Here is a 17794-nt window from a genome sequence, read left to right on the forward strand (position 1 = left end):
ATTGCTGTACAAGGGGGGGGGGGGGGTCACACTAGTTGCTGAAAGCAAAGGTTCACATACTTTTTCCAACACATATGTGCAATATTGGATCGTTTTTCACAGTAAATAAATGAACAAGTATAATTTTTTGTGTTATTTATTTAATTGGGTTCTCTTTATCTCGTTTTAGGTCATGCAAAGATCTGATCACATTTTAGGTTATATATGTAGAAACAGAAAATTCTATAGGGTTCACAAACGTGTGTGTGTGTACACGTACGCGAGCACACAGAACTGTACAAGCGATAAATAAATCTGAATCTAAGTCAAAAGTATTTAAAATAATGCAAGACAAATATTAAGTGGGACTGCCTCTGAAAATATTTCAAACATCCAGTCCCTGTTAATAAGATTATCATGGGTTACTACTGCCAGCTACAACTGTCATCACATATTTTAGTTCTACCCACTAGAGAATGCTAACTAAAGCCTTCTCAACAGAGTTTCCCAATCACTATAATCCTCCCTAGCCAACAAAGTGACTTAGGGCTGAGAACAGGTACAGCAACCTTCCTCTGTAAACATCTTAAGCATTGATTTTAACCAGAGGCAGATTGTACAGTTAGATTTATGGTTATTTCCATTCTAAACAATGTCAAATATAACAGGAAAGAAACAGATAGTAATTTACTAAGGGGAAATACTATGACCTAAATATAAGCAAGAGAGATTTTATTGTACCAAAAAAATTCTGAACGATAATACATATGGAAAAACTGAAGGCTCAAGGAGGCTTATGGATTGTTAAAATATCACAAACAGCTACAGAAAATAATCAAAACACTAATGTTTACAGATCATAGATTCATAAAGAATGGAAACAAACCCTTAGGCCTAACTTATCCATCTTGATCAGGATGTCTATCCTATCTAGTCCCACATTCCTGCATTTGTTCCCTATCCCTTTAAACCTTCTATATCCATGTCACTGCCCAAAGGCCTTTGAAACATCGTAATGTACATCTTCCTCCGGAAGGTTGTTCAGGTCTTTTTTGCACCTTTGCCTTCTCACCCTTAATCTTGCTCTCTAGTTTTAGACTTCTCAAGAAAATTAGTCTTCCCTAAGAAAAAGACAGTGACAATCCACCTTACTGATACTTCTACAAGATCATCTCTCAGCCTCCTGATGTCCAGATCAAAAAGTACCAGTGCATCTTACCTCTGCTTATAACTCAAGTCCCAGGAGCAGCCTTGTGAAGCTTTTCAGCCCCCTCCCAAACTTTCTATATGACAACCTTTCTATAGTTAGGCAAACAGAACTACACATTACAAACAACAGGACAAATATTACAAAACCAATGTTGCACAACCAAGGGGGCAGAAATCATAGGACAGATATGCAAGACCCTGGTTAAATTAAACCACTCTGAATTTGTGTCATCTCAAAGATAAATGGGCTTGAAAACAAAGCCTCACTGACTTACAGAATGATACCTGTGCCTGACTAAGATTATCACTACAAGTGCAGGAATTCTTCAGGGCAGTGTTCTAGAACCATCTTCAACCGCTTCATTGATGAGCTTCCCTCCATCCAGAGGTCAGAGGTGATAACATGCATGAGTAACCACATGATATTCAAGTCTATTTCCAGTCTCAGCAACAAAGCAGCCCATACATCCATATACAAAGATTAAGTACGGGCTTATCCACAAACGATCCAGGAAATGTCAACCTGCAATAGGGGAGATCCTATCCACATATTTTTGAAATCAATAGTACTGCATCACTGGAAAACCCAATGCTTGCCATTCAAAAGCATTACATCATTTGATTTCCCACTGTCAACATCATGGGGTCCCTAAAGCTTGCCGGAAGCCTGAGGCTGCCCAGCACAAACCATGCTGATTTGATTTGATGCAACCTGCACATTTCACTGTATATTTTTTTGTGTATGCAACACATAAAACTAACCCTTATGGAGAGCTGAGGGTCAGTTTGACTCATCATGTAAGCCTGTGGCCACAAAAGCAGCTCAGAGACCAGTATCCTGCAGTGAGTGACTCTTCTCTAAAGCCCTTCCTTCCACCACTGGCATGGCACAAGTTAAGAATCTGATGGACCATTTGTCACTCAACAAGTATATCTCCAATGAAAGCTAAGCTTTTTGACAAGAGAAGCTTTCTTGATTTGTTCAAAATTCAAACTTCAAAGTAAATTTTATCGAAGTCCAAACATGTCACCACATACAATCCTGAGACTGTATGTCTTGTGGACATACTCAATAAATCTATAGAATAATAACCATAACTGTATCAGTGAAAGACCACCCAACTAGGGCATTCCACCAAAGCACAGAGACAACAAACTGCAAATACAAAAAAAGGAAGGACTAATAAATAAATAATAAATTTCCAGAACATTAGATGAAGAGTCCATGAAAGTGAGTCCATTGGCTGCGGGAACACTGGTTGTGGAGGGATAACAGCAGGAAGACTGCGATGGACCATAGACCGACATGTTGGAATGGGAGTGGGAAAGACCTTTTCTATCCACATACCTAAAGACCCACCACCCTCTTCCCCCCTCACCTTAAACAAATGTCATCTAGCTTCAAACTCCCCTTCCTGGGAAAACTCCGCTTATTACCCTATCTATGTGATTCAGCTACCTTCACTCCAGGGAAAACACTCTAGTGTATCCAGTCTCTGTTTATAACTCAAACCTTCCGGTCTAGACAACACTACTGCGACTTTTTTTCCATCTTTCCTGCCTTATTCACCGACAATAATGCTGATCCAGGCTCCAAATAGCCCAGAATTGCTGAGTAAAAGAGCTCTCAGAGCATTTCAGTTGTGTAAATAAACAAAAGCAGTGTAGAGAAACCACGTGCATGAACATTGAGCAGGTGCGCAACATTTTATATCCTTTATTAGTCCACACAACCTCTTTGTCTTTCTCTCGCTCACTCGCAAACACAGAGTCTGTCTCTCTCACATAGTCTTTTTCAGTTAAATGTATAGTTTATTTCTCACACATACAATGTCTATTTCATACACTCGCAGAGTCTGCAATGCACTCTACTAGAATATGCAACTCCAAAGATAAAGGTCTGGAAACACACTGAAGATGCTGGAGGACCTCAGCAGCATCTGTGGAAGGAAATGAAGAGGACATTTTGGGTCAAGACGCTACTTCAGGACTGGAAGAAAAGAGGGCAGAAGTCACAATAAAAGGGTAGGGGGAGAGGGAAGAGCGCAAGCTGGCAGTCCAGATGAGGAGGAAGGCAGGAGAGTGGGGAATGGGAAAAGAGAATGATGTGAGAAGCCAAGATGTGATAGATGGAAGAGGAAAAGGGCTCAAATAGGAATCTGATAGGAGAGGACAAAGTTCCAAAAAGCAAAACTTGAATTTGCCACGCGCCGAGCACTACGCTGAATCCACGCAAATGAAGTGATGTGTAGGCATACCCTGCTGTAGCCTCCCGCCATTTCACAGATCCTCAGTCTCTGTCCAGCACTCAGTTTTTGAGCATTGTTCACCTCATTGTTTTTCTCGTTCGTTCACTACTTGTGTTGTGAGCGAGAGGAAGGAGTTTAAGACTAGTAAGGGATGGCTGGCTAGCTATGTAAAGCACTACAGCTCAAGAACTTAAAGATCACGGGAGAATCGGCATCGGTTGATGCCAAGGCAGCATCAGCGTTCCCAGAAGATCTACGGTGTTTGTGTCTGTACTGAACATGTATGGACTATTTTTTCTTGTCATTATTCTCTAAACAATACAGTATAACAACTTTTACATAGCATTTACATTGTATTCGGTATTATAAGTAATCTGGAGATGATTTAAAGTATATGGGAGGATGTGTGTAGGTTATATGCAAATACTACGCCATTCTATACAAGGGACTTGAGCACCTGCGGATTTTGGTATCCGCGGGGGGTCCTGGAACCAATCCCCCGGGGATACCGAGGGACGACGGTACATGTAAACCATGACATTTACAGGGAGGGATATTTTAGGTGTCAATTGTTATATTAACTTCCTAACATCATGATGGCTCACCATAGAACAATTGAATTTTAATCTATTGTTATTTATTCAAAGCCCTCATCATGATTTTTTTCCCACAGCAGAAATGTATGTCCAGCTATAATTTTAAATGAGGGTGACAAAATTTTTGACAATCAAAGGTGCACATTTTAAGGGTAACAACTTCACATGGAATTAAGTCACAGCTAGCATGAATTTTATTGAACAGTGAACAGACTCAGGTTACTAAATGGCCCATATTCCTACATCCAATTGTGCTTGGAAATTAAAACCCTCGGAAGTGATTTCAACCACTGTGGGAGTATGACCATTTAGAAAAGTTCTGTAAATGACTGAAGATGAAATTGAGACCAAGTGTCTTTACTCTTTTGCATCTTAAGTCAGGTGCCAGTGAGGTAGTTAGGGAATGTGGAGGAAAAACAAGCAAAATATTTATCCTGAAGAAATATTTATTTTTAACTGGGAAAGGCATAACGACAAGACTTCCACTTGAAAGTGGCAAGCTTCTTTCACATGGCACTTCAGGTACATCTGAGGTGTTCCCTTGGTTAAAATTCTTTGCCAAAACACACACATAAAACATTCAAAAGCACACTCATGGAACTGAGCCAGAGAAAATACAGTAACTTCTGCAAAACAAGAAGAAAACACCACAACAAACCTTCCAGATTCCAAAATATCCACTGCCTTATTTTAGTTTCTTCAATCAATACTGGTTGACTCTGAAAGATTCTGGCTTTTGCATTCATTTTAAAACTTGGATTGCACAGTTTTTTAGCAAAAGGATTCCTGGGAATGAATTATTGCTGAGTCCAAACTGGAACTATAAATACACACTCAAAAGTTAATGATGAAACTTCATGCACAGATCGATATCACCAAGATAGCATTTGCTGAATGGGACCAAAGATTTTCTAAAATCAAGCTATGGTACTGGTATGCCAATTAACACTTTAGTGATGGAATGGACAACAGCCAATGCTCAGGGCAGGTGGGACTGATGTGCACACATTAAAAGCATCCTGCTTTTCTGTTGTCACAGCAAAGATGCACATCTTCACTACAACAGCAGGTAAGCCTTGCAAAGAACACTGGATCAACGGGAAATTTATACTGTGCTTTTATTGGAGCCAATTATATGTTATATCCAAGAGTCTTTGGTGTACACCAACCATATTACACACTGCAGATTTTAGAATGCCAACAAAGGTAGCAGATTAAAAGTCTGCAAACAACACTTTGATATCGTCAACACTAGTAAACTTGGAGATTTGAGGAATATTTACAGCATGCAGCACCTGGCTACACTGTAATAAGCTGGGTTTCAGTTATGGTGGGCATTGAAGCGGTATAAGCAGTTGTTTTTACTTAGTTTGCAATCAGAGGGTCAATACAGGGGAAGTGAGACCGATCTACACTAAACATTCAAAACTGATTGGAAGTGTTGCAACATAGCAATGCTAATTATGCGTAACAATTGAGACTAAATTAAGTTTAGCAATCGCAGCATACAGCAGTAGGCAGGTCTCTCTTTAAGTACAAGGTACACTGTCAGTCTCCATTATTTATCAGTTAACTGCCAATTAGGCACACTGGAACAGCAGCCTGGCCAGGAATAAATGTGTCAGTACAGCACATAACAGTCACATCTGATCATCAAAAGTGATTTATGACAACAAACTCCAGAGCGGATTTAAATCATATTCCAGGGCTTCTCTGTTATAAAAATAATTCATTTGGAACATTAAGCTGGTGAGCCACTAAACTGTAGAATTTTCTCAGGACAGCTGAAACAACCCCATGCATTAAATATAAACATACATCCCTGTTACAGTATTAATGTTAGTGAAATAAAATTAATATGCTAAAAATTGACTGATTTTAATTCATAACAGCTTTTCTAAACAATTAAGGAGAAGGCAAATATAAACCCTGGATGATAAGGAAGCCTGTATATGTACATTAGAGATGGGAATTAAACAATGTGTTCAGCATGCCGTCATACAGTCTGGGGCAGTGAAGGTTGGCAGCCAGGGCTCATGACTTGTTATTGGTGCCTGCTATTTTCACTGACGACTGTTGAGGAGAGTGTCTACCCTTCTTTGGAGCAAAGAAGGTGGGGTCACACCTAATGACATCATCAGGGTCAGCACATTACAAGGCAGATGCCACCTTCTCTCCTGATTCCAGGTCCACAACAACATCTCACTTTCTCCATCCCTCCCAATCTTCCCTTCCCTGTCACCCAATCCTTTCTCCCAGTCATTGTTCTCTCAGCTTCTGTCCTATCGTCTCCTAGACCAACTTCCCTTTCCTACTTCCTCCCCATCTTCCAATCCCACTGACTGAAGATCTTCCTTGCTCTCTGACTCACATCTCCACCCATCTCATTCTGAAGCCTTGTCTCCAGCCCAATCTCATTCTCTACCAATCTCTCAACTCCCCTCACACATGCTTTCTCCTGCTCCTTCAATCCAACCATTCCCAAACACCCACTCTTCTTCTTCATGCTCTCTTTCTTATCAACCCCAACCCTCACACTAAACCACAACCCTTCTCTCTGAAAGTACAAACTCACTGCAACCCAAAACAACACACTACACCCTGCCAACCCCCCCCCCCATCCTTCAATTGCCTTTTTAGTAGTATCTCTCCACCTCCTCATCCCACACAGACTCCACCAGAAGCATCTCAGCTCCTGGTGTGGTTCCTAATGCTGGAGGCTACCCTCTAAGGGCCACAAGGAGCCCCTTTCAGTACTCTTCCTCCTTCCTTCCCTCCTCCCCCCTCTCTCCAACCACCCTTTTCCCTCCATCCCTCCTTTCTCTTCCTCCTTATATCCGACACCCTCCCTTCCCCCTTTCCTCCCCAACCCATTCGCTGCTCTTCTTCTTTCTCCTTCCTCCCCCACTTCAGCCCTCCCCTTCTCCACTCCTCCGTGCCTCAATCCCCTTCCTTCCCTCTCTCCTCTGTTCTCTCTCCCTCTCACTTCTGTTTCACACACTCACACCTTCTTCTCCGCTTCCCACTCTCCCTCCCTCCCTTCCTCCAACCTCACACTTTTACTTTCGCCTTCTTTCTCCCTTTCTCTCCTTCCTCTTCTCTTTCCCTTTCTCCTCTTCACTCCCACCCCCACTCTCGTCCACTCCTGTCCCACCCGACGCCGCCATAACGGGGACCACAGACTCACAATGCATCGGAGCCTCCAAACGCGCGCACCGAACCGATGGCTCTCTCTCCGCACAATGACCAGCTCCCCTGCGCTGCCACAAAGCGCGCCCCCGCCACCCGCAGCGTTCCCGAGGAATGACTGTGCACGGGCACGAGGCGAGTTCCGTCGGCTGGAGCGCGCGCCGTCCCCCGGTGGAGAAGTGAATTGCAGACTGTGGTGTTCCGTCTCCCGACTGAAATCCGTCAGTACCAAGCGGTAGCCCTGTGTCATAAGTAAAGTTTCCCTCTCCATCGGGGCTGTGAAGTAACCCACCCTTTAAGGAGAATGAGTCTGGATTAAATTCCACTGATACAAATTGCGTACAAATGCTCACTGAAGAGCCTGCCGGGAAACAGGCTGCTGGAGGAACTCTAGAGAGATTCCACAGGAGACGAAAGATACTGGAATCTGGAGCAAAAAAAAACAACTGCAGGAAAAACATAGCTGATCAGACAACATCTATGAAGACAAAGGAAGATTTCAGGTGGAGATCTTGCATCAAGACCAGTTATCCACCCCAGTGACCAGCAAGACAATAAACCAGAGCAAACAAATTGCAGGTAGTCCAGATGAAACATTTACATTCCCTCAGCCTCCACAGACGCTGCTTGATGAGCAGAGTTCCTCCTGCTGCTCGTAGATTGCATCCAAACTCTTCTGAACACGAATCCATCTGTCTTACCAGCCTTAGTAAGCCAAAATGTAGGGTTGTACATTGAAGAAATAATCGGGCAGATTATTATATAGATGGAGAGAAAATTCAAAAATTGGAAGTGCAAAGGGACTTGGGGGTCCTCGTGCAGGATACCATAAAGGTTAACCACCAGGTTGGATCGGCAGTAAGGAAAGCGAATGCTATGTTGGCATTCATTTCATGAGGAATAGTGTATAAGAGTAAGGAGGTGTTGATGAGGCTCTATGGGGCACTGGTAAGACCTCATTTGGAATACTGTGTGCAGTTTTGGGCCCCCTATCTTAGAAGGGATGTACTGATGTTGGAGAGAGTTCAGAGAAGATTTACGAGGATGATTCCTGGAATGCAGGGGCTAACATATGAGGAGCGTTTGTCGGCTCTTGGACTGTATTCATTAGAGTACAGAAGAATGAGAGGGGATCTCATAGAAACATTTCGAATGTTGAAAGGGTTGGACAGAGTAGATGTGGAAAGGCTGTTTCCCTTGGTGGGTGAGTCCAGGACAAGAGGCCACAGTCTTAGAATTAGAGGGTACCCACTTAAAACAGAGATGAGGATAATTTTTTTTAGCCAGAGGGTCGTGGATTTATGGAATTCATTGACACATACAGCTGTGGAGGCCCGATCATTGAGGGTGTTTAAGGAGGAGATTGATAAGTATCTAATTAGTCAGGGTATCAAGGGATATGGGGAAAAAGCCAGAAATTGGAACTAGATGGGAAGAATAGTTTAGCTCTTGGTGGAGTGGCAGAGCAGACTCGAAGGGCCAAACGGCCTACTTCTGCTCCTTTGCTTTGTGATCTTGTGATCTTAATCTTGTACCTCTGCGCCCTGCTGCCCATGATCAACACACGACTTAAATACCCACTCCACCTCAGTTAATGATACATTCTCAGACACTCAGTAAAGATTTAGCACATGAAGAGATCTGTTTTAAGGAGTTCCAGAACAGGGTAGAAAGTTGAAAGGCACAGAACATTCGAAAGATGTTTCCGGAGTGTAAAACTTTGAGGGCTGCAGTTGTGACCATCACCAAACCAGAATCAGAGGTCAAAGACTTAGAGGTGCCAGGACAAAGGGAATGAAGGTTGCTGAGCACTTAATTTCCTGACTCAAAAAAGAAGTCTGTTCGAAGGTGTAGAGGGACAGGTTGAATGTCTTTTTTCAGACCCTTCAGACTGAGAGGACCAAGCAAACTTTCCTAAGCTCCTGCCTATCCATCACCATTCTCCATCCCCTTTTCCCCCTCTCACCTTATCTCTTTGCCCGCCTATCACCTCCCTCCAGTGCTCCTCCTCCTTGTTCTTTCTTCCATGGCATTCCATCCTCTTCTACCATGCTCCCCCTTCTCCAGGCCTGTATCTCTTTCACCAATCAACTTACCAGATCTTTACTTCATCCCTCCCCATTCAGATTTCACCTATCACCTTGTGTTTCTCTCCCCTCCTCCCCACCTTTTAAATCTACTTCTCAGCTTTTTTCTCCAGCTCTGCTGAAGAGTCTTGGCCCAAAATGTCAACTATACTCTTTTCCATAGATGCTGCCTGGCCTGCATTTTGTGTGTGTTGCTCTGATTTCCGGCATCTCAAGATTGTCTCTTGTTTCCTAAGCTACTTGTCAGTTCATTGTAAACTACTGGTGGGTGGAGAACTAGACAAACTCTTCTGCAAGTTTCCTGAGGTTACACCATTGGGGTCTGCTGGGATCGTGGCTCACAACTTCAGGTATCAAGCCTGTCTCCAACTGGGATTCCTTAGAACCACATGTGGCATCAAAAGTACACATGGTCCAGCAAAGTAGTTCATTCCTCTGTTTTTCTGGCCGACGGGGTGTGCCCTGATGCAAAGCAGAGGAAAATGAGTCTAAATGTTGATTTGTATCTTTCAGATGGTTGACTCAAATTTCCAAGTAGCTAATTTCAGAGCTGCAGAACAATGTTAGGCAGTATTTGAAGAGGAAAGATAATAGAAGATTTTATTTTATCAAATATTATTATTGATGACAATATCCCGTGTTATTTTTCTGAATATTTGAAGAAACTTTTCTTTCCATCGCTGGTAAGGTTGGCTTCCTTACAACTAACTGAAGTGTGACAACACTTTGTTAATGACATAATTAGCTTTGTCTAGCATTTTGAGATGCTTCACAGAAACATTATAAAAAATTGACCAAAACAAAATTATACTTAAACAAAGACAAAAGAACTAATTTGCTTGATTTGCATACACTTTGAATGCATAGTCTTGTGTGTATGAATTGTGATTGGAGGGAGAATTAAGTAGGAAACTTGAGAGCCATATTGCCAGCAAAACCCAGCAGTATAATCTCAGGAAACCTGGTTTGCTCTCCATAGGCAGCTTGCACAAACTGAAAGGTGGCTTAGGAACTGATGCTTGATTTAAGGAACATCTGAAAGCACATAAAGAATTGAAAGGAAGTTCCAAAGCTGATGGCATTTGGTTGAAGTCATCACAGCTGGTGGTGAAATAATCAGGTGTGCACAGAGGGCCAGGGTAGGAGAAGGCAGATATCCAGGGGGCATGGGAATGCTGGGGGGAGAACTTTAAGGGTAGTGAATGTCAGAACAAGAAATAGGAGCTGGAGTAGACCACTTCTCCATTCAACCCTGCCCAACATTCACTGAGGTCTTCAGCCTGAGTGCGTATTTCCAGCACTCCCTCAATAATCCTTGATGCAAGGGAATGCCAAGGCTTTGGAGACATTTGAAAACAAGAAAGAGACTGGTAACTGTTTTATTATTGGCATGTGTACTGAGATATAATGAAAAACTTTGCTTTACATGCCATGCAACAAATCATTTCACAACACCAAGGTAGTACAAAGAGAAAACCACTCACACAATGTAGGATATAGTGTTACAGTTACAGAGAAAGTGCAGTGCAGATAAATAGTAAGGTACAAGTTCCATGATGAGGTAGATTGTGAGATCAGTTCATCTTTATCACATATAAAATGTCCATTCAATTGTCTTATAACAGCGGGATAGAAGCTACCAGTGAGCCCAGTGTGCATTTTTTTCAAGCTTTTATATCTTCTGTGCAATGATTGGGGGAAGATGAGAGAATATCCAGTGTGGGAGAGGTATTGTATTATATTGACTGCTTTCCTGAAGCAGTGAGAGGTACGGACAGAGTCCATGGATGGAAGGCTGGCTTTCTTGATGGATAAGCTATGTCCACAACGCTCTTCAATTTGTTGAGGTCTTGGGCAGACCACCCACCATACCAATCTTGTTGCATCTGGATACAGTAGATGCTTTCTGTGGTGCCACAGGTAAAACTTTGACATTGTCAGAGTAGAGGCCAGTGTAGGACAGAGAGCCCAGGGATCATGGTGAAAGAAGGGTGACACATAACTGTGCAGTTCTTCTTCAGTGCTGCACTAGAAATTTGACTCAGATTTCTGGAGTGCAACTTGAGCTCACAACTTTCCAACCCAGTGGCAGGAATACTGAAATAAAATGGGTAATACACAATTAAGCCAAAAATTATCTGATGTCAGATTGGTCTAATACTACCAGTATTTGGGTGTAGAAAGTCTGATTAGGAGTTAGAATGGTTTTGTGTGTGGAAAGTCATGCCTAATGAACCTTATACAACTCTTTGAAGATGAAACCAAAAAGGTAGACAAGGGTAGAACAGTGGATGTTGTCTATTTGAAGATTAGCAAGGCCTTTGAAAAGGTCCTGCGTGCTAGGCTGGTCTGGAAGGTTGGCTCCCATGGAATTCAGAAAGTGCCAGTTAAGCTGATTCAAAATTGACTCGAAGGTAGGTAGCAAAGGTGGTGGGTGAAGGTTGTCACTGGGAATGAAGGCCGGTGACTAGCATCGTACTACAGGAGTTGGTGCTGGGACCCTTGTTATTCATTATTTACATAAATGTGAAAACACAGTTAGGAGGTGATGTTGGTAGTGGAAAAAGTTATTGATTGCAGGGGAATCTTGATAAGCTAGGAAAATAGACCAAAGAGTAAAAAATGGATATCAATATAGGTAAGTGTGAGATAATACATTTTGTAAAGTTTAACCTGTGCAGGACTTGTACTTTGAATGGTAGTATAATGGAATAAAGAGACCAAGGGGTACAAATGCATAGTTCATTGAATGTGGTATCACAGGTAGATATGGTAGTGAAAAGGGTGTTTAACATGTTTGCTTTCATCAGTCAGGGCACTGAGTATAGGGGATGGGACATCATGCTGCAGTTGTGCAAGTCATTAGTGAGGCCACACTTGGAGTACTGTGATAGGTTTGACACCTTGTTAATAAGAAAGGCATGGTTAAACTGAAAAGAGTGCAGAAAATAATTATGAGGATGTTGCCAGGACTAGAGGGCCTGAGTTGTAGGGAGAGATTGGCCAGGCCTGTCAGGAAATATGGAGGAGGCTTGACCCAAAATCTGAGCAGTGGAGATGATTTTGCAGTGAGTGATCTCTTTAATAATAAACTGCAAAATAATAAGCCACAAGGAGCAACAAAGCAAGAGAGAGTGGATGCTTAACACTACAAGGTAACACTACAAGGCTAGGAGCAGCTGGTTGAGGCGGACTGGTTCAATGGGTGGACAAAGCCCTGTTGATCAGAGCTGGGTTTAAATTGGCTGCAGGTGATAAGTTGGAAGTGAGTGGCAGGTTGAGACAGGTATGAAAATATCATTTAAGAATTAGTTGGATGGGTACATGGAAGCCCAGGGCTTAGAGGGATGTGGGCATCATGGTCAGCGTAGACTGATTGGGCTGGAGGAGTAAACCTTCAATTTTAAGAGCACTTTGGATTTGGTTTGAGATTCATAAATCTCATCCCAGTTTATTGGCTCAGGTTATTTTAATACCTATGCAAGCATGGCAGATTGTATTGCCTTGATGTGCTTTCTTCTATATCAGGAAAATCGTCACACACTGCTAGAGATTTAGTGATGTGTACTCAGTACCAACTATACAGAACATAGAAGAGCATGGCACAGGAAAAAACCCTTCAACTTGCTATGTAGTTGACAATCCTTTTCAAATTGAGGGAAACCAGTGCACCAAAGCTTCCTGCTGCTAAGAATATCCTATCTATAGTGAAATGTTAACTGATAACGACACATTCCTGTTTAAATTCATAGCAAAATGTAATGCAGGCAATCCCACTTTAAATAGACCAGTCCAGTTCACCTTCAGGTAAAACATCTTTTTTGATGAATGCTGCTCTTTAAAACAAAGAGTGCTCCATTTGCTTAAACTTTAAAGGGCTGTGCAGTAATAGAAATCATAAATCTCAGACTATGATAGCACTAACAGTCGTGTTTTATATGGCATTCTAGGGTCACAAAATGCATCAGCAACAGGGAACATGTGTATAGGTCTGGTTGATATTAAACATTCCAAGTATAAAGAGTATAAAAATATATAAAGAATATAAAAAGTATAACGAGATTACTGATGTCATCTAGGTAATACAAAGCTGCCACGGTTGCACAAGTATTAAAATTACTGAGACTAATTAATGACTATGCAAGTTGCTGTGTGTTGAAGTACATTTTGGCAGAATAGCAACAAATGGAGATTGGGTCTCTGAAAATTCTCCCTCCGTTTCAAATAAACTAGCACTGCATTGAACCAGTTATAATTTGTAGCCTGTTTTTTTCTCCCAGTTTTGTTGTGGGACTAGTAGTGGTTAACTAATTAGCTAATGTCTGTAATTCCCACTGCATTTGAAAAATGCATGTTTTTCCTGGAGCTGAGGGAGCTAAGGTTTAGGGCACTGCTCAACTGATCAAGCAAGGCTGCATTCCCAATGCCATTTAAGAAACAGTGGAGTTCTAAGTAGGCTCTGTTTTATGCCACCTCAGTCCTCTCATTGGACCAACTTCAATCATTCAACCAGCTTCTTTTTTGTAAGTTTCTGTCCATATTCGGTCTTCTTTAAATTCTGTGTTTATTTTACCAATCCTAGCTGCTTTAAATAGACTAGACCAGTCTATTGTTTAACTTTGGGAACTATGCCTTAAGCTGTCAAGGTTCTAAACTCTGGAATTCCCTCATTAAACCCCTCAGATTCTTTCTCTTCCTTTAAACCTACGACCAACCTTTTGACTGTAACGATTTTTACCTAGTGTAAGACATGTTAGTATTCACTCCTACAAAGTGCCTTGGGTCATTTTACTTTATTTAAAGTTACTGTATAACTACAATGCTTGTTGGTGATCCAATATATTTCCTTCAGAATCTGTGTCAAAGTAGTTCTGTGTGCAGCATAAAATTCACATTAAAATCACTTTATGGCACAGTGACACTTCAAGGGGAACTGGAGTGGGCAAGGCATGTGGAGCTACAAACAGCCTGCTGGAAGAATTCAAAGGGCCAAGCAGCATTTGTGAGGAGGAAAAGAACGACCAGCTTTTCAGTCTGAAACCCTGCCTCAGGACCCGGCTGGGCTTGATAACATAACTTGTCTGGAATCTGAAAATTTTATTTCCAGGCCAGAAAGTCATAGTTAAGGTCAGAGGTGGCAGACAACATATAAATCCAAAATGCCAGAGATATGCACAGCAGCAAACCTACGTCAGTTTTAAAAATGTGAAGTTAAAAATTAGGTGTGCACGTATTTCTTTAACCATTGTTTTTCCTTTGTTCTCTCCAAAGCATTGCAGTGTTTTAGCAGTCAACTTCAGTTGAAACCAGCCAACATCTTCACCAAAGGCTCATTTTTCATGAAGTAGTTCTGGTAATGACAGTCATGAATCTATTACATTCACTATATCTGACAAGCAAATCCTATTAGGTTCAGCGTGGAATATGGAATTAAGTTATTCTAATTTTATGCATTTCTATATTTCCTTAAGAAACTGAAGGAAACCATTTGGCCATCAAGTTTACACCTGCTGATTGAACAACATTCTTCCACTCAGGTAACCTCTGACCTATTTCCTCCAGATTCCTCCCAGGTTCTGCCACCCACTTCCCCATATCCACATAGTTACATTAGGGGCAGTTTATAGTCACCAGCTAACCAACCAACCCACGTGTATTTGAGATGTCAGATGTTGGAGGCCGCACGGTAGCATAATGTTTAACTACTAGTGCTTCAACCTGTCTGTATGGACTCTGTATGTTCTCCCCATGGTTTCCTCCTGGCACTCTGGTTTCCTCCCACATTCCAAAGATGTTTGAATTAGTGGATTAATTGGTCACTTGGCTGTAATTGGGCTTTGCGGGCTCGTTGGGCTGGAAGGGCCTTTGAGTATGCTACATCTTTAATTAAGAAATAAAAACAAAAGAAACTGGAGCGCCTGGGGAAAAACAACATGGTCAGAGAGAGAGAGAGAGCATGCAAACTCCATACAGACAGCACTGGAGATCAGGAATGAAGCCAAGTTGTTGGAGTTGCAAGGTAGCGGCTCTATCAGCAGCACCATTGTACCACTCAACTATTCACTAAATATTTATATCTCCCTTACTTTCTAAATTCTTTGGTAAATTTTGTCCAATGGTACAAGGACTAATTGTGAACTGAAATTTATAGTATTATTTTAATTTTTAATAACTTTTTTTTAACACAATTTTTTTTTTCAAAATTCAAAGAAATACATAAATGTTCTATTTTCTTATCAAAGTATGCACCACCTCTGCTACAAAATTGACCTTACTCGTCCAGATGCCCTTCATAGACTTCAAATGCTGTAAATATTTCACCACTGCCATGAGTCTAGTGAGGTAATACTAGTTATACCTAGAGTCTCAGATCCTCATGCTTAGGGATCTACACTGGTTTCCAGTGAAGCATAGACACTCACTTATGCTTTTGGATTCCACACGACCTTACCACCACTACTTTTTATAAGTTTCATATAGTGTCTCCCAAAATATCTGAGGTCCTGCAGTTGGAATTTCTGTAACTTGCCCATTTTAATCATTGTGCAATCAGCTGTCAAATATGCACATTCTGAAATTCCTTCACTAAAATTAACTATCTCCCCTCCCTTTTTAAAGACATTTTTTCAGAACTTACTCAATTGTGCATATAATCCAAGGTGCTATATTAGTCATCTGCTCTCACTCCATCCTCCCGCCACCCCACTAGGATTAGGGTTCCCCTGGTCCTCACCTACCACCCCACCAGCCTCCGGGTCCAACATATTATTCTCCGTAACTTCCGCCGCCTCCAACGGGATCCCACCACTAAGCACATCTTTCCCTCCCCCCCCTGCATTCCGCAGGGATCGCTCCCTACACAACTCACTTGTCCATTCGTCCCCCCCATCCCTCCCCACTGATCTCCCTCCTGGCACTTATCCTTGTAAGCGGAACAAGTGCTACACATGCCCTTACACTTCCTCCCTTACCACCATTCAGGGCCCCAAAGAGTCCTTCCAGGTGAGGCAACACTTCACCTGTGAGTCGACTGGGGTGATATACTGCGTCTGGTGCTCCCAATGTGGCCTTTTATATATTGGCGAGACCCGACGCAGACTGGGAGACCGATTTGCTGAACATCTACGCTCTGTTCGCCAGAGAAAGCAGGATCTCCCAGTGGCCACACATTTTAATTCCACATCCCATTCCCATTCTGACATGTCTATCCACGGCCTCCTCTACTGTAAAGATGAAGCCACACTCAGGTTGGAGGAACAACACCTTATATTCCATCTGGGTAGCCTCCAACCTGATGGCATGAACATCGACTTCTCTAACTTCCGCTAAGGCCCCACCTCCCCCTCGTACCCCATCTGTTACTTATTTTTATGCACACATTCTTTCTCTCACTCTCTTTTTTCTCCCTCTGTCCCTCTGAATATACCTCTTGCCCATCCTCTGGGTTCCCCCCCCCCCTTGTCTTTCTTCCCGGACCTCCTGTCCCATGATCCTCTCGTATCCCCTTTTGCCTATCACCTGTCCAGCTCTTGGCTCTATCCCTCCCCCTCCTGTCTTCTCCTATCATTTTGGATCTCCCCCTCCCCCTCCAACTTTCAAATCCCTTACTCACTCTTCCTTCAGTTAGTCCTGACGAAGGGTCTCGGCCTGAAACGTCGACTGCACCTCTTCCTACAGATGCTGCTTGGCCTGCTGCGTTCACCAGCAACTTTGATGTGTGTTGCTTGAATTTCCAGCATCTGCAGAATTCTTGTTGCTTGTGCTATATTAGTGCCATACAAGTCAACTGTCTGCACACTGGGTGAGTTTTCTGAAGAAGAATGACGAAGGCAATATTTATTCTTCAACTGAAGACACTGAACTAGATTATCTTGTCAGTTACATCACCGCTGGTTTGTGGAATCTTGCTATGCACAAACTGGCTGCGTGTTTCACACACAAAATGCTGGAGGAGCTCAGCAGGCCAGGCAGCATCTATGGAAAACAGTACGGTCAATGTTTTGAGCGAAGACCCATCAGCAGGACTGGGAAAAAGAAGATGCGGAGTAGATTTAAAAGGTGGGGGGGAGGGGAGAGGAAAACACAAGATGATAGGTGAAACTGGGAGGGGGTTAGGTGAAGTAAAGAGCTGGGAAGTTGAATGGTGAAAGAGATACAGGGCTGGAGAAGGGGGAATCTAATAGGAGAGGACAGAAGGCCATGGAGGAAAAAATAGGGGGGAGAAGCACCAGAGAGAGACACAATGGGCAGGCAAGGAGATAAGCTGAGAGAGGGAAAAGGGGATGGGGAATGGTGAAGGGGCGGTGGTGGGTATTACCAAAAGTTCGAAAAATCGATGTTCATCCCATCAGGTTGGAGGCTACCCAGATGGAATATAAGGTTTTGTTCCTTCAACCTGAGTGTGGCCTCATCATGACAGTAGATGAGGGTAGAATCTAATCCTATTGGATCCCCCCTTCTCCAGTCCTGTATCTCTTTCACCAAT

The 17794-nt window shown here is 42.5% G+C and overlaps 1 protein-coding gene and 1 long non-coding RNA gene across 4 annotated transcripts in view; one reads left to right on the forward strand and one right to left on the reverse strand.

Annotated features, from left to right (window-relative positions):
* The window catches only part of LOC140199415 (SH3 domain-binding protein 4-like), a 128293-nt gene extending 120998 nt beyond the window's left edge, over positions 1 to 7295 (reverse strand). For all 3 annotated transcript variants that reach the window (XR_011886413.1, XM_072261474.1, XM_072261472.1), the window contains exon 1: positions 7221 to 7295. The gene's annotated coding sequence lies outside the window, so the exon portion shown is untranslated. The remainder of the gene's footprint in view (positions 1 to 7220) is intronic.
* A 6458-nt stretch (positions 7296 to 13753) lies between these two features.
* LOC140198587 (uncharacterized) overlaps positions 13754 to 17794 on the forward strand; it is a 97967-nt gene continuing 93926 nt past the window's right edge. The window contains exons 1-3 of the long non-coding RNA XR_011886207.1: positions 13754 to 13832; positions 14581 to 14662; positions 14781 to 14846. This is a non-coding gene — a long non-coding RNA (uncharacterized lncRNA). The remainder of the gene's footprint in view (positions 13833 to 14580; positions 14663 to 14780; positions 14847 to 17794) is intronic.

The sequence above is a fragment of the Mobula birostris genome, chromosome 6 (genome assembly GCF_030028105.1).
Source record: "Mobula birostris isolate sMobBir1 chromosome 6, sMobBir1.hap1, whole genome shotgun sequence".
Classification (NCBI taxonomy): Eukaryota; Metazoa; Chordata; class Chondrichthyes; order Myliobatiformes; family Myliobatidae; genus Mobula; species Mobula birostris.